Consider the following 24,088-nt stretch of genomic DNA (forward strand, 5'->3'; position numbering starts at 1 on the left):
ACTAGAATGATAAAGTATTAATGTGGCACACATTAAATGGATTTAAAACTGTCTGATAGGTCTCAATGTAATTGTAAACAGGGAACCATCATTGAGTGGGGTGTATTTCTAGCGCAGTCCTGCAGAGTTAGCTTTTGGTCCAAGAACCAGCTTGACATTTTTATCAATGACATCTAAGAACATAAAATCACCACTGATAAAGTTTTTGCAGGTGACACTAACAGGGGGAATGGTAAATAATGAAGAGGACAGGACACTGATTTAGAGCAATCTGGATTGCCGGTAAGTTGGGCACAAGCAGACAATATACGTTTTAATATGGCTAAGTGTAAATGTATACATCTAGGAATAAAGAACATAGGCTGTACTTACAGGATTCTGGGACACAATGAATCTGAAAAAGATTTGGAGGTCATGGTGGATAATCAACTGAACAAAAGCTTTCAGTGCTACACTGAGACCAAAAGGGCTAATGTGATTCTTGGAAGCGTAAACAGGGGAATCTTGAGTTAGATTTATTTTTGTGTTTACCTTTTCTGCAGTCACTGCTGGAATATTATGGCTATTTCTGGTGTCCATGATTCAAGAAGGATGTTGATAAATTGGATGGGGTTTAGAGAAGAGCCAGGAGGATGATTAAAGGATTAGAAAATCTGCCTTAAAATGACAGATGGAAGGAACTCAGTTTATTTAGTTTAAGGAGAAGGTTAAGGTATGGCTTGATCAGTCTTTAAGTACTTCGATGGGGAACAAATATTTGATAATGGTCTCTGCAGTCTAACGGGCAGAGTTGATATAACTTGATCCAATGGCTCGAAGTTCAAGCTAGACAAATTCAGACTGGAAATAAGGCATACATTTTTAACATTAGGAATATCTAACGATTGGAACAGTTTATTCAGGGAAATGGTAGATTATCCAGCACTGGCGGTTTTTAAATCAAGATCGGATGTTTTTCTAAAAGGAGGAGGATCTATTTTGGGGAAGTTTTATGGTCTATGTTATACAGGTCAGACTAGATAATGATGGTCCCTTCTGGCCTGGAATCTGTGAATTATTTTCCCCATTTCTCCATGTTCAAGCAGTTCTTTTCACTGGGGAAATTTTTTCCATCCTTTTAATTCAAACTCAGATTCACATTGAATTAAAAATCAGACATTAGAAATTTTAACCTCAAATGTTTTGGAAAGTTGCAGACATGTGAAAACAGGAAGCTATACTGCAAAGGAGAAAGGGGGAAATATAGCAGAAATGAATTCACAGACATGGATGACAAAATTTATTAGAGATATGGAAAGAGGATAAAAACATGAGGGCCCTCAGTTCTGCACATGCCTCATTACCAAACTATTCTCTGACTTCACTCACGTTCAATATTTGTTATGTTTGAAAAGCATATGTCAAAGAAGGGGGTGCTGAAAGGTTGGCATGCCTCTGGTAACAGTTAAGTTTGAGGTGTGCGTCTGTGGTGTGTGGTATTCGTGCTGGTAGTAAGGTGTGTGGGTGGGATGGGGTTAAGGAAGAGAGAGTATGGTTATGTCACTTAAGTTTTTGTTTCCTTAGTTTTATTTGGGTATATTCTGTGGTAACTTTAACAACGCTTTTTGTGCATAACAATATGTAGCCTTTAATTTAAAGATGCTTAATGGATAAAACCTTAAATTTACCTTTACTAAAAAAACACTTACAAATCCAGCAAAACCAATTATGCAGGTATCAACAGATCTTTTTATGTGGTGCATGTGGTAATTTTAAACTGCTGAACACTTTTAAAAGATTGGCTTTAAAACTCTAGGGACTCTTTTTGCAGCTAATAAATTCTTATGCATTTTAAATGGCAATCTTGAGAAGAGGATGAGAAATAGCACAAGATGGCATTGAAGAGTAGCAATTTTAAAATGTTTACGCTATTTATTTTTCTGTGTTTTATATCGTAATAAGGCTGATGTAAAATAAATTTCATGAAATGGCAGTAACTTCTCTTGAGCTGCAAAGATTAGTATTTGTGATAAAAAATAGACTTGCTCATGGACTGATCTGGTATGATGCATAGTTGACAGTGAGTAGCTGATTTGAATGAAACCACTTGTTTGCAAGAATTCAAAGACTAGAACATTAGTTTTAATAATACTTAAGCATTCTTCTGTACCCACCAAAGAAGATATGTACGTTACCATGAAAGCCATTTCCAAAAATAAAATAAAACTATCAATTACATTAACATTCTGTTTAACAATTAAATTTGAGAGGGTTTGATGTACAAGAAAAAGGATAAATGACTGGGTGGAGAAGGTAAAATATAGTGTTGATTCTACAAAATACCACCTAAAATTAACTTGTATTATAGCAGCACCCACAGGACCTGTTGATTGGTGTCTTTTTGTATGTGAAGCTTTTAGTGCACACAGGGCACAGTTCTTGGTCTGAAGAACTTAGTCTAAAATGATATACAATAGGTGAAGGGTGGAGGACAGGAATAAAATCACATATTTGTAAATACATGTGAAGCTTTTAAACTAAATGTCAGCTGTTCCTGATTGTTATGCTTTTTTAAATAGCGTTGGGCAGAGGTTGTGGGAGAAGTGGACAAATAGATAACTGAGACTGGCAGTTTTGGTAGAGTGTGAAGGCTGGCGTATTTAGACAAAAATTAATAAGTAAGGAGAATTTGAGTTATGCAAATACTTGAAGGGACAAGAAGCTTAAACTGAGTAAATTAAAATAGTAGGAGTCAGTGGAAGTCATCAGAGACATGGTCAGAGTTACTAGGAAGTCAGACGATCTCAACAGCTATGCTTTGTATGGATGGACGGGCCTGGTGACCTGGGTTCTGGGGAGGCCATTGAAGAGTAGGGCTAATGGAAGTGCCAGAGAAGAGGAGGTTGAAGTAGTTAGGAAGGGAGATGAGGGCCTGAGTGAATTTTAAGGTTAACTCTGGGCAGACAGTCAAGATTTCTTCTTGCAAATATTGTAGAGGAAAAAGTGTCACTATTTGGACACAGCCTAGATGTCTGGGGCAAAAAAGAAGAAAAAGTCTCATAGTTCAGGGCTAGCTGCTCCCTTGACTCCCCTCTGAGTCTGAGTGCACTTCCGAAGGCTGTTAGATATTCCAGCAAGAACACCCTGATTTAAGCGTCTGCCTACTTTTTTGATTATATCATGTTTCATCTGTTAGCAAGCCTGCTTCTATGTCGATGACATTTGTTGGGGGAAAAGGTGAACGAATTCAGAGTTGTACATCTTAATTGGCTGGAATCTTCTAGAACAAACATTGTATATGTGCATGTATGTAGCAGTTTAGAAAACACATTAAACATTAACTTTTAAAGTTAAAAGACATGGTCCCTGCCCTAAGAGTGTATAATCTAAACTGATTTGACAAATATAAAGAAAATAACCAGGGGAGAAGAGGGTTCACATTTGTTAACCTCCTCCCCCAACACAGAGAAAAGATTCAAAGTTTTGTTTATTAAGGGAGAAGCTTAATGACTATCACAGCTATTTAATGCCCCCAACAACAAATCTGTGTGTGGTGCACTCTTAAGAAATCAAACAACCCACATTAAATGCCTATGTAAATAACCCCTCCACACTCCTCATTTCATACAAAATTTTCCTTCATAACTCCCTCCCCTTTCCCCTCTCCCCCACACACGTATTCCCATGTATTTAATTGTACTTTTCATTTTTCCAAGTTAAAATAACTTCTTTTTGGAATTAGGCATAAGTATCTATCTAAGGCTTAAGCCTCTTGTCATAAAGTCTTGTTTGTTGCTGCTGTTACTGTTCTAATAAATTAGTACTTCAAAATATTCAACCATTTTTAATGTGACCTATGTTTGACCAGTCAGTTAATCAGTTATTTTTGGATGGATCAACCCTATATCTCCCTCAGGTGTTAAGCTTCTTGCCTTCACCTGTCCTGTGGAGGGTCCTGTGGTTCTTCCATCCCTTACAACAGGTAGTAAGTATATAGTAAGTAAGTAGTAAGTAATCAACTGTGATTGCTAAGTTTGTAGTAAGTAAGTAGTAAGTAATCAACTGTGATTACTCAGCACACCCAACTGAGTTTGGGTATTGTGAGTCTTCCTTTAGGAGCTGTGACCAGTAGTGAATACAGTGACCCAAGCAGCCTTTACAAAACTTAAGTACTAATTGAATCACAGCAGTAGGAACAAAGCATAACAAGAGAGAAGGATTTTTAACCCAATTAAAGATCTGTACACACATTTGTCTTACCTAAGGGGTCTAGGTAGGCCTAGTTTATCAGACGTGCCATCTGTGGGGACTGAGGTTCAATCTGCTCCCCAGCAGCAGTCTTTGCCCCTCTCTATCTCCGGTCTTTCAGAAATGTGTCCCTTCATAAAATCTGCCAAGTCCTTTGTCTTCTACTCTGCCTCTTTAGTCTGGTCAGACTGGTTTAGCCTGCTCTCCAGAGGGTCCAGAATAGACTTCAAAGTAGTTTGTTTTCTGCATTGTCTTTTAAGTATTGGTAATTGGGCTGTCTGAAACTAAACCTGCTTTTCTGCATAAGTACATTCAAACACATGCTTGAATTAACCCTTTATAATCGTATACCCAGCAACACAATAACAATCAAACAGATGGAACATACAATATTAATAAAATATTACAGGCAGTTCTTCATACTTCATAGTCTGGATATCATTTACAGGCCTGAGTTGCAGGGTGAAAGGTGTTAGTAACAGAATTGGGAGCGTGGAGAGGACTTCAGAGAAAAAGTTCAGTTCTGTCTGTTAAATTCAGATTTATGTTAGAATGGTGAGATCTGAGGCTGAGAGATGGGATTGAATGGAGGGAGAAGCTGCAAGGTAAATCAGAGTAATCAGAATTAAAGATGGTTTATGAAACACTGAAAGCAATATCAGGAGAGAAACGGGTATTTTTTTGTTTTTGTTTTAATAAGAGAGGAAATAGCCATGGGTGGAACTCTGTGGGATCTCTTCAGAGAATCGGGGAGAGAATGATTCATCACAGAAAGGCACTGAAGGAGTGATGAGAAAGTAGCAAGAGAAGCAGAAGAGGGGAAATTTTACAGCCAAGAAAGGACAGTATTTCAAGGAGGGGTGATCTTGTCATCAGTGAGGGGGGGGTATAGGCTTTGGGATTTAGCCATGAAGATGTCATTGGATGCTTTGAAGGCTTATATTTACAGTGGACAATGTCACTAATTACCTACCCCGTTCCTAATCTTCCTCTTTTATTTTGTTGGGGGAAGATTATAAAAAAAAATGGTGATGAGGCAACCTTGAAATGTCTAGACTCATTGACCATTGTGAGACATATTTTAGGTCTATGATGGTAGAGAAAGCACTACATTAGTCTCATTATTTGATCTACTTTTGGTGAAAAATTATCAAGTGATGGTGCAGATTCTTTATTACCTACATCTGCTTCTACTATTTTTGACCACCTCCACCTGCCATCCTTGCAAGGATAAAACTCAAGTTTTATTTGAGAGCCTCCATTCTTTTTCAGAGAGGATCCAGAGATTAGCATTGGTTGACAGCTCATCTGTCCTGAGGTCTCTATGATACTGCAGGATACTATTGTCACCCCTTCTACTTATATGTACATGAGTCTCCTAGGAAAGATAGTACACTAATCACATTACTTAGGTTGCTGATGGTTCTGAATTCAGTCTTTCATCAGACTCTGCCTAGGCAGTTGATCAACTTTCCCAGTATGATTGAGACTTGGATGAGAGCCAACTGGAGGAAGCACACAGATAAGTTACTATTGATAGATTGGTGGAAACAGCAGGAAATGGCAAAGATTATAATTATTCCTTTGGTGGGATCCGGCATACTTTTAGTTAGTAATTTTCAGTTCTTGGACCCCTGATCACTTCAGGATGTACAGGTAACAGCAGTGGCCAAGAGTGTGTTTGACAGGGGATTTCACATTATTATCCATGCCTCCATCCCCTCAAGACTGCACCCCAATATCACTTGGAAATGGCATTGGCAGGAAAGGGGCTGCCACTGTTCTCCAAGAGTACATTAGCTTGCATTAGCTATGTTACATGAGGTTTTCAAGTTCAAATTGAAGCATTGATCTCAAAAGCACTTTGTTTTTGTTTTTTCCTTTTCTTGTAGGAAACTATCTTCCTCCTTCCATTTTTACCTAACAGTTGATAAGCTGGTTTAGCTAAGTGCCTAGATGTTTGTCCAAAGACTTGTATTCTCAGTGAAGAACTTCTGACTCTTTCCTTTTTGGTCTGAAAAAGGGGGTTTGATCTTCAGTGTGTGTTGCAAAATCTACCTGTTTACATGTGTTTGTTTTGAGGTGTGAAGTGGGTAGAGAGGAGCTTACTTGTTTTAGCAGATAGAGGAGTATTTTAATCAGTGTCATTGGCACGGACATCCAGTTTGCAGTGTTACTTAAACATTCCTCTCTACAGCACAAAACAAACTGTAGGGTCTGCAAGTCAAAAAGTATATGGTTATATATCAGCAGCAGATTGAGGCCGTTGTTAACAAATGGCTGCAGCACGAAGTCTTTTTAGATACACTGACAGCATTGAAGATTGGATAGATCCTTGAGGAACACTAAACTACAGATCCCTTGGTGATGACTCACAACTGTCCATCGCCATCGATTGACTCCTATTTTCTAGGTATGACTGGAACCACTGGAGGGCAGTTCCAGACACACCAGCAACCAGGGTTTGGATTGAACCAGTAGTTGGTAAGTATGCCATACTATCACTTCTGAGGGCCCCATCAGTTCATTCAACATTGAAGCTTTACTTTTTTATTAAGGTTCTAGTGCTGATCATTGTGCAGTCTCAGTGTGAAGCAACTGACTGTTTTCGACAATTTATAGCCCCTACGATGTAGTAACTGCAGTGTGTACTAGGTGGTGCAGAGATGAGGAAGATGACAAGGCCTCTTCTCTAAAAGGCTTTCAGTCTATGGTTTTATCTCCATTACAGTTTTTAACTGAGTTTGTAACTAGTTAGTGACATGGCTGGCTACAAACATGGTCTTTGTCCAAACCCAACATCGTTAATTTGGAAGCACTGAATTTTAACGGTGTGTCTCACTTTTCATCTCTCTTAAGCCGTCTTGTGGCTTTCTTCCTGTAATGGATTTGGCACACTTTTGCAGTGTACACTGGACCGTCTGACCATGTCCATGTATTTTATGCAGCTAGTCTTCCTTCTCGTCTGCTTTGAGTTTAGCAGGACATTGTAAAGTATATTTACTCTATGTGCATATCCTTCCTGTTCCTGGCCAAGGCAGTAAAGAAAGCTGCTCGGATTCTCCCAAAACCCACGTACAGTAGAACCTCAAAGTTACGAATATTTTGGGAATGGAAGTTGTTCGTAACTCTGAACAAAATGTTATGGTTGTTTTTTCAAAAGTTTACAACTGAACACTGACTTAATACAGCTTTGAAACTTTATTATGCAGAAGAAATATGATGCTTTCCCTTGATTTTTTTTTAGTAGTTTACGTTTAACACAGCACTGTACTATATTGGCGCTTTTTTGGGGGGGGGGCGGCGGCGGGCGGGAGGAGTATCTGCTGCTGCCTGATTTTGTACTTCCAGTTCCGAATGAGGTGTTTGGTTGACTGGTCAGTTTGTAACTCTGGTGTTTGTAACTCTGAGGTTCTATTGTAAATGCAGTTAATGTGCTATGTGCCGGCAATATAAACTGATACATGATGATAAGTTCAGTGTGATATTACAAAAACATGGTTGTACTTGCGGTGTAGATTGGTCCTTAGAAAATAAAGACTAAATAGAAATGAGATGATATTGGTAAGAGGATGCAAATTTGAGATTAAAAGAAATTGTTTGGCAGGCGATGTGATGGTTCCATATGTTGTTACTTAATAAATAGTTGCTTGAATGGAGGGCTAGAGTTTCTCTTGGAAGAAATTTGTTTTCAGGAGAACTTGAAGGAGAGGACTTGAAGGGTGTGTTAGACTGGTCAGACTGGCAGAAGTAATAGCTCCATAGTGTGAACTGCTTCGTTCTTTTAAATGAGGTACCAAATCTTGAGTTTGATATGTACTGGGTAATGTAAAAAGTCTCAGAATGAAATATGGAAACATCTTGCTAAATATAGACTTGTTGATTATATTACTGCATAACGTTTCTTTAAACAAAAAAGATATGTTCAGTGTTTTAATGATTAATGTTTTATTTCTGATGTTTATGTGGTAATGACTTGTAAACCTGTTTAAAAAAAAAAAAAAAAAAAAAAAAAGTTCCTAAATAGCTGTGTATTTTTTTTTTTTTTTTAGTTTAATATGGACAATATAAATGTCAATATTGGGTTTAGAATTTGGGATTTGGTGGATGTGGAGTAGAGTTTTCCATCTGAAACTTTTGGTGCTCTCTAGTTAGAGTTGAAGATTAAATGTGCGAGACACTTGTTTAGAGTTTTTAAAAATGAAGTTTTATTTCTTAGTCTTCTAGCACTTTTTGGGAATGTCATTCCTCAGAAACTGTCTAGTTTAGAAACTCCACATGTATCTTGTTCATCTGTCCTCAGTGAGAACTAATACCTTCCTTATTTTTTGTAACTGTTTTCATTTTGGAGAGAGAAGCCTAATACGTTTATATGCCGAGGATTTTAAAAACTTACAAGATACCATCTAGACATGGTGAAAAGTACCTGTGCTGCCATGCCATGTCAAGGCCAGAGCTAAGAACATAAGAATGGCCACGCTGGCTCAGACAAATGGTCCGTCTAGCCCAGTATCTTGTCTTCTGACAGTGGCCAGTGCCAGATGCTTCAGAAGGAATGAACAGAACATGACAAGTGTTGAGTGATCCATCCTGTCTTCATCCAATCCCAGCTTCTGGCAGACAGAAGTTTAGGGACACCCAGAGCATGGGATTGTGTCCCTGACCATCTTGGATAATAGCCCTTGATGGACCTATCCTCCATGAACGTACCTAATTCTTTTTTGAAACCAGTTATGCCTTTGGTCTTAATGTTCCCTGGCAATGAGTTCCACAGGTTGATTGTGAGTTGTGTATAGTGCTTCCTTATGTTTGTTATAAAATTGCTGTCTGTTAACGTCATTGGATGACCCCTGGCTCTTGTGTTAGTGAAAAGGGTAAATGACATTTCCTTATTCACTGTCTTCACACCATTCATGATTTGATAGACCTCTATCATATCCCCCTTAAGTGTCTCTTTTTTTAAGCTGAATTGTCCCAGTCTTTTTAATCTCTCCTCATTTGGAAACTGTTCCACGCCTATAATCCACACAGTATAAAGGAATAAATCAATTGTGCACTGTATGTGTACTGTAATTATTTTTAACATTGTTAAAGCAAATATATACTGTAAAAATCACTTTATTTCCTTTCCTATTTCTATTCTATTAGGATTCTTGCACCATACCCATCACAGTATTATCTGGCCTCATTTAATTTCTTTCTTTTGTGTAAATAGATCATGGTGTATATTTTCCTGAATTGTTTTCTGTGATATTTTTCTTTTTTCCTCTCTAACCCTCTAATCCCTTTATCTGGCTGCTGTAAGAGGTGTGGGTTTCTGCTACTCTACCTTTCTATCATCTTCTGGGTTGTTGCAAAGAGATGTTTCTTTTACTCTATCCCTGCATCCTCAGCTTGTAGGTGGCTATCTGCTTATGAATAACTCTTGAACCTATTTCTGGCTTTCTTCCTAGGTTTCTGAATAACAGCAGAGAGAAAACTAACCAGGGATAATTGACTTCTCTGTTTCCTCTGGTTCTGAATAGTAGTCATGAAAATTGACATGATTCCAGTCAACTTTCACTCTGCTGCTGTTTTGGGTAACCTGTGCGCAGCAATAGAGCCTGGATATGTCTGTGTACAGATTTCAGAATTCAGTACTGCCTTGGTACACATTTTGAGGTTAATCTTCATAATTGTAAGGTTCAGGAACTTAAAGTTCTCTAGGTTAGCTTCCATGAAAGTGACCACCTGGGAAAGCTTCCTAGTATCCATGATCAAATAAGCAAATTTATTTTTCAAAACTGTTACTTACTAGTTGGTAGTCTTGAAGTTCATAAATTATCCTGTTATAGCTTGTGGATTAGCTGGGTATAGCCCACTGGGGGGTCATTGAGCTCTAGTGTACTTGATCCCCTCTATTTTCTGCCAGTGGCACATAGCAGTCTAATTAACTGAGTTGTAATACTTTGGTCTCATTTTGGTTGGGTGGGTGTTGAGTGCTGGTAGCCTGTGATATACAGAAGGTCAGACAAGATGATATAATTGTCTCCTCTGGCCTTTAAAGTCTTTGACTTGTTAGTTCAGAGGCAAATCAAACATTTTTAAGGAGTTCTTTGCAACAGAAATCCTATAGTTGCATGGACTAGAACAGAACAGCAGGTCTTCTGCACCCGGGATAACTGAGTAGTGAAGAATGCAGTGGTTAGTCTTTAAAATAGTCTAGTAACTTTAAAAAGACAAATTGAAAGCTGGGAAGTGCATAGTTTCTTTTAAACTTTAACTGATCATGACCCCTCTTCTTAAAATCCTACAACCATTTGATTCCTAGTACTATTCCTTGTTGATATTTTCAATATGGATCTCGCTCTCACCTGCTATATTTTAATATAGATCAAACAAAATACCTATTGCTATCTTGTATGGATTACTGAGGCAATCACAAACTGTCTTCAATCTCTCATTGACAGCAAGGAATACAGACTTTGTTTCTTACCCATATATAGCTGCTGGAAGAGTGTACTATGCTTCAGTATAACTCACCTTTTCAAACCCTCCCGTAGCTCAGTTCTGCAACAGTATGTGCACATCGTTGGTATACAGACATCCTTCTGAATTTGCATAGAAACATAACTTTGAGAGTAGTTATATATAGTTATTGGTCAGGAGTGGACAGCTATGAAGGAGCAGTGTTTAAGTATGGTTCTATATGAAAAATGACTTTTAAAATGGCATTATAGGGTTCTATTTTTGTTTTGGTCTTTATTCAACTCTGAAATGTTTAGGGATACAATTTCCATGAAATATCCTTTAAAATAGTGTAGTTGAAGATTACCTGAATCAAGACTGATCTCTAAATTTGTCTTAGTGACCTCTTATTTTACTAGTTACTTATTCCACAGGTGTGTACTAGATCAGCCTTGCAAATTAGTCAAGACAAGTTCTTGGCCCAGTCAAATCTTTACAAGTCCACCCTTATCCATGTGAGTTAGAACTTGGCCTTTGTATGTGTCAGGGGGACCTTCATTTCCCCGCTCTCTGTAGGGTGACCAGGTGGCAAGTGTGAAAAATCTGGACTGAGGTGGGGGGGGAATAGACGCATATATAAGAAAAAGACCCGAATAATGGGACTGTCCCTGTAAAATCAGAACATCTGTCACCCTACCTCCCTGAAACCCACATCAGGAGATGCCAGAAGAGCTGGTTCAGAAATCTCCCCCTTCACCCCCACAGAAGGGCAAAGGAAATTTAGCAACAACTCCTGTAATAGGCAGATTTTGCTACTGAACTTATTAAGCAAGGCAAGCAAAGCTCCCTCACGGTTGTCTTCACGTTGTCTAGCAGCAGCTCAGGACCTGTCAATTTTACTTTTCCCAGGCTAATGGAATTTTGCCATTCTGCATTAGATCCATTAATCACCTGCCTGATTCACATAGTTGAGGCTGGTGAAAGCTGTCTCTCTTTGAAACGTAGTGCCCCTACACTGCAGACAAGCTACACTGGAAGTAAGGTTTCCTAGAGGTTTTTTTCTATATGAAATACTTTTATTTCTAAGCAACCTACTGCAAAATTCTCATTCATTTTCCTGTTTTGGGAAATGCAATTAAAAGAAAAAAGCAAAACTGTCCCACTTTAAGTACAGTTCAGTTAAAAAAAAAAAAAAAAAAAAAAAGGTATCTGGTTTTGATTTTATAGACCTCACAAAGTATATTGTGGCATTCACAGATATATGTTTAGAATGAAATAGATTTATGATGTGTCGTGACTTCATTGTTGTGGAATATACCTGTTATTTTGTTGTTAACCTGAGTTTAATATTCAGTTTCATATTCATTCATTTGATATTATGGGGAAAAGTAAATTAAATTGCTATTTTAAAACTGACTTTTTTCAGAGAAGCTTTCTTAAAAGCAGCTTAAAATATTTTTTGTTTTATTTATTTATTGAAAGCCAAGAAATAACCTTCGAGTAAAGGTTATTTAGAAAAAAGAGCCTAGAGTACTTTGAGATTAGATTAATATAATACAACTTTTTTGGTTTGGTGTATTTTGGATGATGGGGTGAGGTGGTGTTGGTTCTATGCTGCCCAGGGGGCTAAATTCTTTTTTTGCCTTAAACCCTGTGAAAGCCCATTGACTTCACTGGGGTTATACAATGTAGATAGGTACATACTAGGACAGAATTTGGCACAATATTATCTGTGTTGATACAAATACTCAGTTTAAAAAAAAATTAAACTTAAATTTTAGGATTAAAAATATTCTACGTAAGAAAGAAAATTCTAGGCCTTTATTTAATACTTCAGTGCTTTGAGATCTGTGGTTGGAAAGTAAGAGTACAAATAATAATTATTTTTATTTTATAAGTGTATACTGTGTTTCTTGATACTTTTCACTTACAGTTAGTTGCAGCTTTGCCTGCCTTTCAGAATTCCTAATAGCTTTTCTCTTTAATTTGAAACTCTGGTTTTTTTGGGCTCAATCCTATTTCCAGTGTAATCAATGGCAGAATTCCCACTGAATGTTAGCTTATGTTCATTAAAACCCTGTTGTGGTGATTTCTATTTTTTTCTTAGAGTATGAACCCAAGGAAAAGTGAACAATAAAAAAGGGTCATATGGTAAGCTATTACAATGTTTTGGGATACTCTGACATCTTAATATCAACACTATCTCAAACTAAGTTTTTTAAATGTGCTAAAAAGAAACAATTGTGTAGTCAGATATTTTGGCTGAATGCCCCTTGGTGTCCTGTGTTAATAAATGAAGGGATTTGCAAAGTATACTTTAAAGGCGAACTGCAAAGATTTTATTTAAACAAAGCCATAGAACTTGTATGATTCTAAAAGCTGTTTAAAAACATAGTTAGTGGCATATAGACAAAGATTTGAAATGATAATTTGCTCTTAAATTCTGAAAACTAGGCAGCCTACTACACTTCTTAGTTCTTCTGCAAGTAACTGACACCGCAGCTGTCATGAAGATAGTGAGAGTTCTTCCATTCTTAACTCCATGTAGACTCCCAGTAATAATTTTTCCACAAAATTGATTTTAAGCTCAGAATTCTCGTGTAGTCTCCACACTGGGGAGAAATATTTAAGAAAGTGTTAAATTGGTGAATCTCTTAAGTATGCTTAGAAAAATATGTTACCTTTATTTAAACAAACTTCCTGCACTGGAATCATAATTTAGTTTTGAATATTAAGCTTGTCACAAGGACTTAATAAGTACTTTAAAGAACCTTGGTTCAAAAATAACATTGCCAGTAACTGACTGAAAATGACATATTGACTACTTAAATAACCAAACGAAAGTGCATACCTTAATTTTACATCCTGAGGGCTGCTCAGTATAACAAGAAACCTTTCAGGAGGGATCCTCAACTTGGACTTTACTATAGTTACAGAATGCTGACCATTGCATATGGCAATCCTCTTATTTTTCATTTGTTAAATCCTGGGCCTGACTTCTGGAAGAGGTCTTTTCTGAATTTAAGAACAATTTGTCTGACCAGTTTTAACAGCCAATTCTCCCACTTGATGGGACTTTCTTCAGTCTCCATCCTAATAAATTTCAGATCCAGCAGTATCAATCATCCAGTTATCGCCCTACTGACCTTGCAAACCTGGTTTCAGAAACTAAATATTTTGACAGAACCACAATGAAGATACATGCCGATCTTTCTACTGCCATGCTTCTAAGTAATTTTGATTAAATCTTAAATCAGTATGTCTGTAAGTCCTGTACAACAAACAAAGTAATTCTTTTTGCTAAAGTAGATGACAGATTGAGCATCCTGCCAGATTCTGAAATAATCTCTCTACCCCCTTTAGTTCCCTATTTCAGTTATCCGTGTTTGAAGGGAAACCCCCTTCCTCCCTATTTGATCACAGACTATGTCCCAGTATACTGTAGAGATTAGCTTTATATTAATGGAGTTCTGTAATAGTATTTCACTGCATCACATGAAGTTCTTGAGGCTGAGCTTGTAGGCCAAGCCCTGAGATAAAATTTTGCTCTTCAGACCTGTTGGAACTTAGGGTAGACAAAATTTGGCTTTTATTTTATAGGATAATTAATGTTTGAATTTGAATTATTGAAAGTCTATCTTTTTATCTGCAAAGGTTTTCTTTTTATCTGCAAAATGTGTTTCCCATAAATGGGTGAAAGTATTTCAGGGTTATTAAATTGTAATGTAAGGGAAGAGTTGCTTTCCTATTTTTCAAGACAGGAGCTGCAAACTTTAGTCTAAATTCTGCATGTAAGAGTTGTTGAAGGATATACATAGAGTAGGTTCCTAAAATCTCTGGGCCACAAACAAAGTTTTACCTCCCCAAAATAATGGGATTTCAAGGCAACTTCCTTCTCCTGTGTAACTCTCTTCTTTTTCTGGGTTACTTGGGAGCAGGCAACACTCACTGGTGTGCAAGGGTGCCTAAGGTTGCTGACAGCAAAGGAGATCATGAGTATCCCAGTGATGATGTAAAAAATTATGCAGTTGAGTTTCCCGCATTTGGGGAAATCACAGGGGTCAGCACACCCACAGTGCAATGGATGAGCCTCGCTCTGGGAAAACCACCTTTGTGATCATGGTGTCTCCCCCAGTGATGATGTAGGATAGGTGGGAATCCTCTATCCACCCCACTGCTGCAGTCCCTTTACTCCAAAAGGAATTTAAAATTGGCGGTGCCTCCACCTTGCTGGACTTCGTACATGCTCAATAGCGTGCCTTGGGAACTTCCAGGACTAAACCTAGTCTAATAATTATAATAATCTGTGACACAGGTCTAATAACTCAAAAATTCCAGTTATGCAAACTAAACATCCAATATACTTAAATTAGAGTTAACACACTTTTACTTTACAAATTAAGGAAATATGGCATAACAGACTGAAATTAAACATCACTACTATTTTAAATCCACAGGGACAGTTGAATAAATCAATTAATAAATATAGTATACAGTAATAAATGAAACTTATCCAACTGGCATTTATACTGCAACTATTTACCCACCTCCGGATTGTGCACTCCCTTAGAGTTTAGAACCCTAACCCATTGCTTGCGTGGGCATGCTTGAAGATCTGAAGACGGAGACAGCACTCTGTTGGTTCAGTGTATCAGTTCAGCCAAGGTATCAAGCTGAAGATGTGGAGTTGGCCCAACCAAATGCCTTGTCCTGTTTGAAGAGACTATCTCTCTGCCTCTTCTCAGGCCTGTCAAAGTCTCTCTGCTGTGCCCCTTCCTTTACAAGCCCTGCCCCAAACAAAAAGGGGGGGGGGTACTCACACCACCTTCACTGCAGGTGAAGTGTCCTCCAGGTCATCTTTGCAGTTTGGGGCATTCTGACAATTGACCTGTTTGCTATGAGGGAGAACAGGAAATGCCATCTGTTCTGTTCTTGAGAGGGCCTCTGTTCGGGCTCCCTGCCTAACACTTTCCACTCAGCTGGAAGTCTGCTCACCTGTATGCTTTTCCCCCAATCCTGGTCTTCCCGAAACTGAAAGCAGATTGGGTCACGCTCATTCTCATTGCTCTGGCGTAGCTGAAGCAGTACTGGTTTCCTGATCTTCTCGCGCTGTCATTTCAGTTTCCCATACCACTTCCTTTCCATCCTGACCTACTCACTCAAAATCACAACTGCACCTTCCATCCCACATTCAGCTCCCTGCAACTCATGGTATGGCTGCTTCATGGCTAAATGAGGAGGAAGAGCGGTGTTTGGCTGCTGTTTAACAGGTCGTACTCCACAGGAGAAAGTTGGCCCAGTTAATTAAATGAAAGTGATATTTGATGTTATCGTTGGCCTGCAGAATTCAACTGACCCTGACTTCTGTGTAGCGTATTTTGCAGTACTTGCTGCACCTTTAGTTATTGGGATTTATTCTTCGCTCCTTTAGAGTGCATTCTGGCAACGTTATCAGTGTTTTATCCTTCCATTTAGGGAAGTTCAGTCTTCTCCAATACCCTGGTGACAAGATTCTTAAAAGGGGTTCTTTGTCTCCATCCTCTGGTCCAAGAACCATTTCCTCTGAGGGACTTTAAAGCAGTCCTGGTGGCTTTAATGTGACCTCTGTTCCAAGCTTCTGGCATTTGTTCCTTTTCACTTTTGTGTCAGGAAACTTTGTTCCTGATAGCGATAACATCCACAAGAAGAGTGTGTGAGTTGTGTGCTCTGATTGCAAAGCCTCCTTATACACAATCCTCCAAGGATAAAGTGACTCTGACCACACCCAAAATTTTTATCGAAAGTAGTCTGTTTCATTTGAACTAGGTGATATATTTATCTGATTTTTTTTTTCCTAAGCCACATTGATTTGGAGGAGGAGCAGTCTCTCCATACATTGGATGTCAGGTGATGTCTGGACAGGACTAAACTGTTTTGTGATGGTGTCATATGCTGATCATATGACAGTCTGTGAAGAGACCGCTTGAACCATCTGTAAATGGATAGTCATCCTGTATTAAGAGTGCATGTGAAATAGCTTCAGCTATGTGTCCTCATCAGGTGTGAACTCATTCTATGAGAATACAAGCAACATCAATAGCATTCCTCAGTGATGTCTCAGGGCTTGTCTATACTTACCTTGGAGATTCAGCAGCAGTCAACCGGAGTTGCACAAACTATGCAAAAAACTTGCGTAACTCCCGTCGACTTCTGTGCTTCTGTTCTGCACTCCGTCTTCACTGCACCACGTTCCCATCGACGCAGCGCTATGCCACTTGAGAAGGTGGTCTTAATACGTTGATTTCTGGATCGACTGAGCAGGTCTTCACCGTCAGTGAAGACACAGCCTCAGTGTTGGACATTTATAGGGCTGCTGCATGGTTGTCCATACATATGATTATGAACCATTATGCCATTACATCTTCCCGAGTGGAGGCAGGTTTTGGTAGGGCGGTCCTGCCATCCTTGTTTAGATAGATGCCGAGCACTGCCTCCTGGGGTGGATATTGCTTGTGAGTCACCTAAGTGGAATACACAGCTACATCTACTCGAAGAAGAAATGGTTACTTTCTATAACTGGTTCTTTGAGGTGTGATGCAGTCATGTATTCCATGACCCACCTTCCATCCTTGCTGCATCAGAGTCTAGACTCTGGGCATTTGGTGTGAAGAAACAGTGGGGGTTTGGGGTGGCGTTGCCTCATATAGCCAGGAGAGGAGCTATGGCCATGAGGTGTGAGTGCAGCCCCTCTCTGGGTACTGCTTGGCAAAATTATCTGGCTCTGGTGTGCTGTGTACACACATACCTAAGTGGAATTCAGGTCTGCATCACATCTTGAAGAACCATACTTACAGTAAGTAACTGTTTCTTTCTTAGTTAAGACCCGGATCCTGTAAAGACTTAAGCGCATGCTTACCTTCATGCTCCATGAATAGTACCATTGGCATCAGTGAGATGGCTTTTACAGTATGTGAAGATAAGTAAAAGTATAAGTCTTTTCCTGATTGGGCCCTCGGTATCGAATCTGAGATCTTATAGATTGTAAAGATATATAAGGGATAGGAAGAATACAGCTTGTTTTTCAGTCACCAGGTTCAACTGATGGATTTGAAAAAGTAAAATATATGTAAAGCAAGTCAGAATTTTTATACTTAGAAGAATCAGTTGGATAATCGAGATATTCACATGCCTAAAACAGTGAGTTTCTGCACTGTATTGCTTTATCTTTCCTCATTTTATCCTTTCCACAGTATTTGTTATGCCCTTACTCATTGCATTTTTAAAATAGATTGTAAATTGTTCAAAAGAAGGATTGTAAAATACCAAAAAGATAACTGTTTATTTTTTAAAAACTGTGTTTTTACTCTTGAAAAAACGTAATGAATTTTGTATCACAACTACAATATATACCACATAAGGAATAATTTGGAACAAAGTTGTTTGAAGTGTCATTTTCCAGATAAATATGGATAAGACAAGTCCTGAAGTATATGTACACTAACTTGGGGGAATACATCTTAAAAATGTTTAGGTGTGTAGCAGATTAGATTTTGATTCATTAAAGTAAGGTAATCTTAACTTTGAGGGAACATAATGTTTTTCCCCAGACTTCCCTTAATTACAAAATTAACTTTTTTTTTAGTTACATTATCTAGTTTATCCTTGCTGCACACTGTGTTAATGTAATTTTGATATTTAATCGTAATTACTGAGTGGCTATTAAAATACAAATGCTGCATGTCTTTTTTTACAGAGGATTGATTATATTGAGCAGATACTAGTTTCTCTTTACTTTGTAATGGTCTACGTTGTTTGGAGACAGAAAACTAACTGGAGTATGGGATTCAGATTGCTATCAGCTTTTCATTTTTAAGAACTATTACGTTATTAGTCAGGCATAGCAGAATTGGTTGTAGACTTCTCTGACACTCTCTTCCTTCACTTGAGGTCTTTCCCTCTCTGCTTAATGCAACTGCTTTTTGTGTCCCTAACTTTGCTTAGGTAGCTAAATTGTATTAATTCCTATGGAATAGATGAAGAAATCCTAGGTTAAAAGGGGGCATAAGAATCCTGTTAATGGTGGGACTCTGCCGCCCTCTTTCATAGTAGCCTCCTGCCTGATGTGCATTAAGATCCCTATACTTCCCATCACAAATCAGAGTCTGCTGGGTGTAAGCTTGGAACACCAGATTTCCAATATGTCAGAACAAGCTTGAGGGCATATGTCAAATGACCTGAGTCTGCAAGTATATACTCAGAGCTAACTGCCTGATACTCTTTCAGCCTCCCTCCCATGAGAAGGTTGACCAATATTCTGGTAAGAGTGCTTTTCATTTTCCTTGCATTGGCAAGGGCCTGTATAGGCATCTATATGGGGTTAACAGTGTAAACCAGTCCTGCCTTTTCCTGTCAGCATCTACTCTACATCTACAGCATCTACACACTCTGGATTTTGACTCCACTCCTTTTTGGAGGCATGGTAAATAATTCCATTCTCCAAGACACTCTAGCAAGGAAGACTTCTTTTTGTTTACGCTAGAGAACAAAGTCCTTTTTTACAGCACCCATGTAGAGAAATCAAAAATAAAGCAAAAACAACAAGAGTTCTGTGGCACTTTAAAGACTAACAAATTTAATTTAGTTAATTTAGTGCCACAGAACTCTCGTTGTTTTTGCTGTATACAGACTAACATGGCTACCCCTCTGGAACGAAAATAAAGCACATCCTTTTCTTGATGAGAAAAGAGAGAAATTAAATTTAATACATTCAACAGTTAAGAATGGGCAGTGGAAATATCTAATTATTAAAGCCCCGATTTTCGGACGTGTTCAGTACCACAACTCCAAATGAAGTCAGTAAGGATCTATGTGCTCTACATTCCTAAAGATCAGGCTCCAAACTCTCTTGGTAGTTAGTAAACGCTAATCTGTTTTCCCTTTCATAGCATCAGGTCCCCACCGAAGACCCTCTTGTATCTTCCTGTGTGAATTCCACAACCTTCTTTAAAAGAAATATCTTTCCCTATGGTTTATTACATAAAAAGATAAGGGAGATTTTTTTACATTCATACATCTTAAGGCCAGAAGAGACCATTATGATCATCTAGTCCAGTGGTTCTCAACCTCTTGTAACCCAATCAGCTCACAGCTATGGCCTATGAGACATCCTCAGGATCATACAGGTAATATATGTATTGTGTGAATGTGGCTTACATAACACATAGAGCTGCATATGCAGCCCACAATGGTAAATAGACAGACAAGATCAGTGGTTCTCAGACTCCTCTGTAACGTAGGTCATAGAATTTAATTCAGTAATTCCTACATCAAGCTGAACACTTTGTGGTTCAACTAAAGCATACCTTATAGAAAGGCAGCCAGTTTTAATTTAAAAATATCAGGCAATGAAGACTCTACTACACCCTGCGGTAAAGCTGTGTTAGTGATTAATTGCTCTTGCTATTAAAACATTTGCACTTTGTTTCCAGTTTGACTTTTTTAGCTTCAATATCTAGCCATTGGATCTTGAGAAGCCCGTGTCTGCTAGATTTAAAGAACCTTCAAGTATTTTCACTCTGTGCAGTTACTTAGGGCTAGTCTATATTTAAAACTTACAGCGGCACAGCTGTATTGGTACAGCTGTGCTGCTGTAAGAGTGCTTGTGTAAATGCATTATGTTGACAGGAGAGAGCTCTCCTGCCGACATAATAAAATCACCTAAATGAGCGGTGGTAACTGTGTCGGCAGGAGAGCATCTCCCCCAGTATTATGCTGTCCACACAAGTGCTTATGCCAGCAAAACTTACGTTGCTCAGGGGTATATTTTTTCACACCCCTGAGCAACATAAGTTTTGCCAGCATAAGCGCTTGTGTGGACTAGGCCTTATAGACTAGGACCTATCAATTTTTTCTTTGATAAGATAAATATATTGAGCTTCTTAAGTCTCTTGTAAAAGGTGCTTTCCAGACTTTGGGTTTTTTTTCGTAACTCTTCCAGAACTCTTTCCAATTTTTCTGTCTTTTTAAAATGTGGACACCAGAAGAGGATGCAGTATTATAATAATGGTCTCACAATTTAATTTTCTTCTTATGGAAGGCATTGTTCTAACAGTGGACTATGTAAGAGCCACAGCTACTTTCTTTTTGGAAGTGCAGGATCAAAATGACGCAGTTTATCCCTATCAAAGTTTGATTGTCAGAATAGGGAAAGACGATCTGTTCCTGGAGGTATGACTCTCTGCAAATGATCTGTAACTCCTAGACATTTGACCCAAGTGTTTAATAAATGCCGTTCAAGCCATACCTGTCTCAGAAAGAGTTTTGAGGTACTTAAGACACTAGTATCAAAGCAGGATGAGTAAAATCAGTCCTGCATCTGGAATCCGTCAATGTTACATGGCAGTAGTCAAATGACAAACGTTTTAAAGTATTCTTCTTAGCAGTAGACACAAGCGACTGATTGGCTGATACATTAGACATGCTTACAATAGCTGTTCATCCCATTGATTTCCCCATAGAAGCAAACTATCTAGGAAATAAGTATTGTGACTTTCAGTGGCCATAAGCTATTTCTAGTAATAATCTCTCCTGTATAACATGAGTATCCACAAAGGTACATGGACAAGATGATGTCATGTTGCATCACTTGACAAAGGCAGAAATTAAGAAAAATGGAAAAGCAATCATAGGATGCTAACATTTCAAGTAGTAGTATTTTAATACTGGTGCACAGATTTCTCCACTCAAGAGCAATTCTCAAAAATGGAAGAGGGATTGTATATGTGTCCTTAAGAGAGAGGGGCTACTTTTTTTCTCTCTTGCATAGACCTGCTTTCATTAGCCATACACTTACTGCAACAATTGAAAATGATCATACATTGCCACAATCTGGATAAAATGGCAAAAAGAATAATGTACATGCATGTGTGGTAGTTATATGCTCTGGAAATGAGTCTGAGCCTCAAAGGATGGATAGGACATCCGAGCCAAAAGTAGTCAGTATGTAAATTGACTAAGATATTTCCTGGAACGGTTAGCAATTAGATCAGAGAGAAAAACATACTTATTCTGTTGAACACTTTGGCTACAGCTTTAAATAAAGACAGAAAGAATAAGTAATTGCTGAAAAATATTGAGGTTTCTGTTATCCTGGGGAGAATCAGCCTCAGTAGGCGTTCTACGTTTGCTATGAAGCAGATCATTCTCTTGATAGTGGAAACGTTTGTCCAGGTAGTTTAAAAATTGGGACCTCTAAAATTAAACCTCCTTGAGCTGTTGTATGAAACAAGAACCAAGTGGATGCTCCCAACCAAACGGCATTGTCAGTGGATGCCTTATCAACTATCTGATGATTGACCCTCTTGTTAAGTCTTCTCTCCACCTTACTTCGTATCTGCCACAAAGTTCTACAAAAGATTCGAAAGGACAGAGCTTTGATCATGTTTGCGGTGGCCTGCCAGCACACTATTTGAACTACGAGACCTGGCATAACCTTTCTCTATCAAACCTCTTATTATTTCTCATAAGGTTTACTCATCCATGTCAGTCCAGGTTGCTTTGGTTATGTGTCTGGTTCATGAGAGGGGAGTAATTTATACAAAATTAATGAATTAGAAGAATTAGACAAGTAATTAGCAAGACCTGCATATAAGCTGGGCAGTACTCCTCCGGAAGAATGTGAAGATGATAATTCTTCCCTTGCGCAATGCCTAGATCTTCTTCAAATGGGCTAAGACAAATTTATATCAGTATAAGGGACAGGAATACTGGGTGGTTATCCAATAAACTACAAATTCTGATGGTTTGGTTTTTAGGGGCCATAATTGAGCAAACAAAAGATCGGGAATCTTCCCTCATCCTGTCTGTCTAAATTTGAGTCTCTAGAGACTGTGCATGCTATACTTTGTGCTCCTGCTGCTAGTAATTTTTCTCCACCATGGTGGAACTTGCTTAAATTAGAAAGTTGAGCTAGTTTCCCTTTCATGTCCATAATTTTTCAAGAAGGGACAAAATAGCTATAGCCCATTTTTTAAAAACGGTGGTGCCTAAAATTAGGTTATTAGTATTAGTATTCAGGGCCTTAAATAAAAATTGCTTGATTTTTTTCAGTGGTGCTGAGCATCTGCAGTTCCCATCGGTTGTATATTTCATATATAATATGGTAGAAAACAGGGGTACTGCTTAAGAAAGCACATTATACACTCTCTCTCCATCAACAAAAGAACAGAGAGAGTGTATAATATATGGAAGGCTTATATTGAAGAGATTTGTCTCCTCAAATTGTAAGCTTGTGGGTCTCTGATTTGGTTTCTGAGTACTACTGTAACAAAATAAATCCGTAAGAGAGAGAGTAACCTCATGGATAGAAATCTGTAAATCTTCAATCTGGAGTGGTGCTGATGTGTCAATCACTATTGATTGGGTACTTTGACATCAGTAGAATATACATTTGGCTACAAAGTTCCAAAAACTTCTTAGCCTTGTAGTTTATTATAGTAGTTAAGTTCTAACTATGAATGTGTCTGTCTTAGGTTCCAACAAGGAGCCATATCTATCTGATATTTCAAAACCAGAAATAAATTCCTCCTGATCTGGATTGTTGACTCCAGGTCTCAATGCCTACCCTGGTTTTAAAATTAAACATTTTACATATTGATAGGGTTTGAAACATATTAGGCACCAAAGTGCTGTAAGGCTAAACCTACTGGACAAAGTTGTGTGTGGTTGTGCATGCGCATATATATCTAAGGATGTAAAGGTCCCCACTAGCAAGAACTGGGATGACCCGTCTGATGAAAAGCGCAGTAATTTTACCACCTTGTGCCTGCTGCACAGGAAGGAAGGTGCTGGATATCTACCAGAGTGTGGTCCTGCACCTTGCTTTGAGATGGAATTGCCATCTTTAATATGCAACTTTGGCTAGTACGTCTCTAAATTTGAAACCTCACTCCCTCTAGATGCTGTAGTGGTGACAGAATATTTTATCTCTTCTATCCCTCATGGTGCTTTGTGGTTGCTGCAGGGGGACAGGCCTTCAGTGTGCTATTTCTGCTGCAGCCTCTTGGCAGCTGAAAGGTGAAGGGAGTAGGAAAAAGGTCTTCAGTATTTGTTCTACATCCCTTCTACTGTTATTCATAGCTTTTCCCCATCAGTAATACTGTGAAATTTGGCGTGATTAACGGTTTCATTGCTGCTTAAAGAATTAGGAATAGTCACAGTAAAACTAAGCAGTTTGATTCACTTTTTTGCTACTTGGCAAAGTTAGAAGAATGGGAGGCACTGGAGACATTATTCTTCCCAAGTCTGCAAAGAATAATGTATCAACCTTCCAAATGTTATCTTTGCAATGATAAGTATCACATAGGAATGTTAACTTTCTTAATTTGTAAACTTAAATCCTGCAATTATTGGGCTCTCAGGCCCCTATGTTCTTCAG

The 24,088-nt window shown here is 38.4% G+C and overlaps 1 protein-coding gene and 1 pseudogene across 1 annotated transcript in view; one reads left to right on the forward strand and one right to left on the reverse strand.

Moving 5' to 3' along the window:
* Positions 1–24,088, forward strand: part of PPP1R12A (protein phosphatase 1 regulatory subunit 12A) — a 204,056-nt gene that overhangs the window by 71,346 nt on the left and 108,622 nt on the right. The window lies entirely within an intron of this gene.
* On the reverse strand, positions 14,663–14,816 carry LOC137160931 (U1 spliceosomal RNA; annotated as a pseudogene).

This window comes from Emydura macquarii, unplaced genomic scaffold (assembly GCF_026122565.2).
Source record: "Emydura macquarii macquarii isolate MOO-44397 ecotype Brisbane River unplaced genomic scaffold, CSIRO-AGI_Emac_v2 contig_2205, whole genome shotgun sequence".
Lineage (NCBI taxonomy): Eukaryota > Metazoa > Chordata > Testudines > Chelidae > Emydura > Emydura macquarii.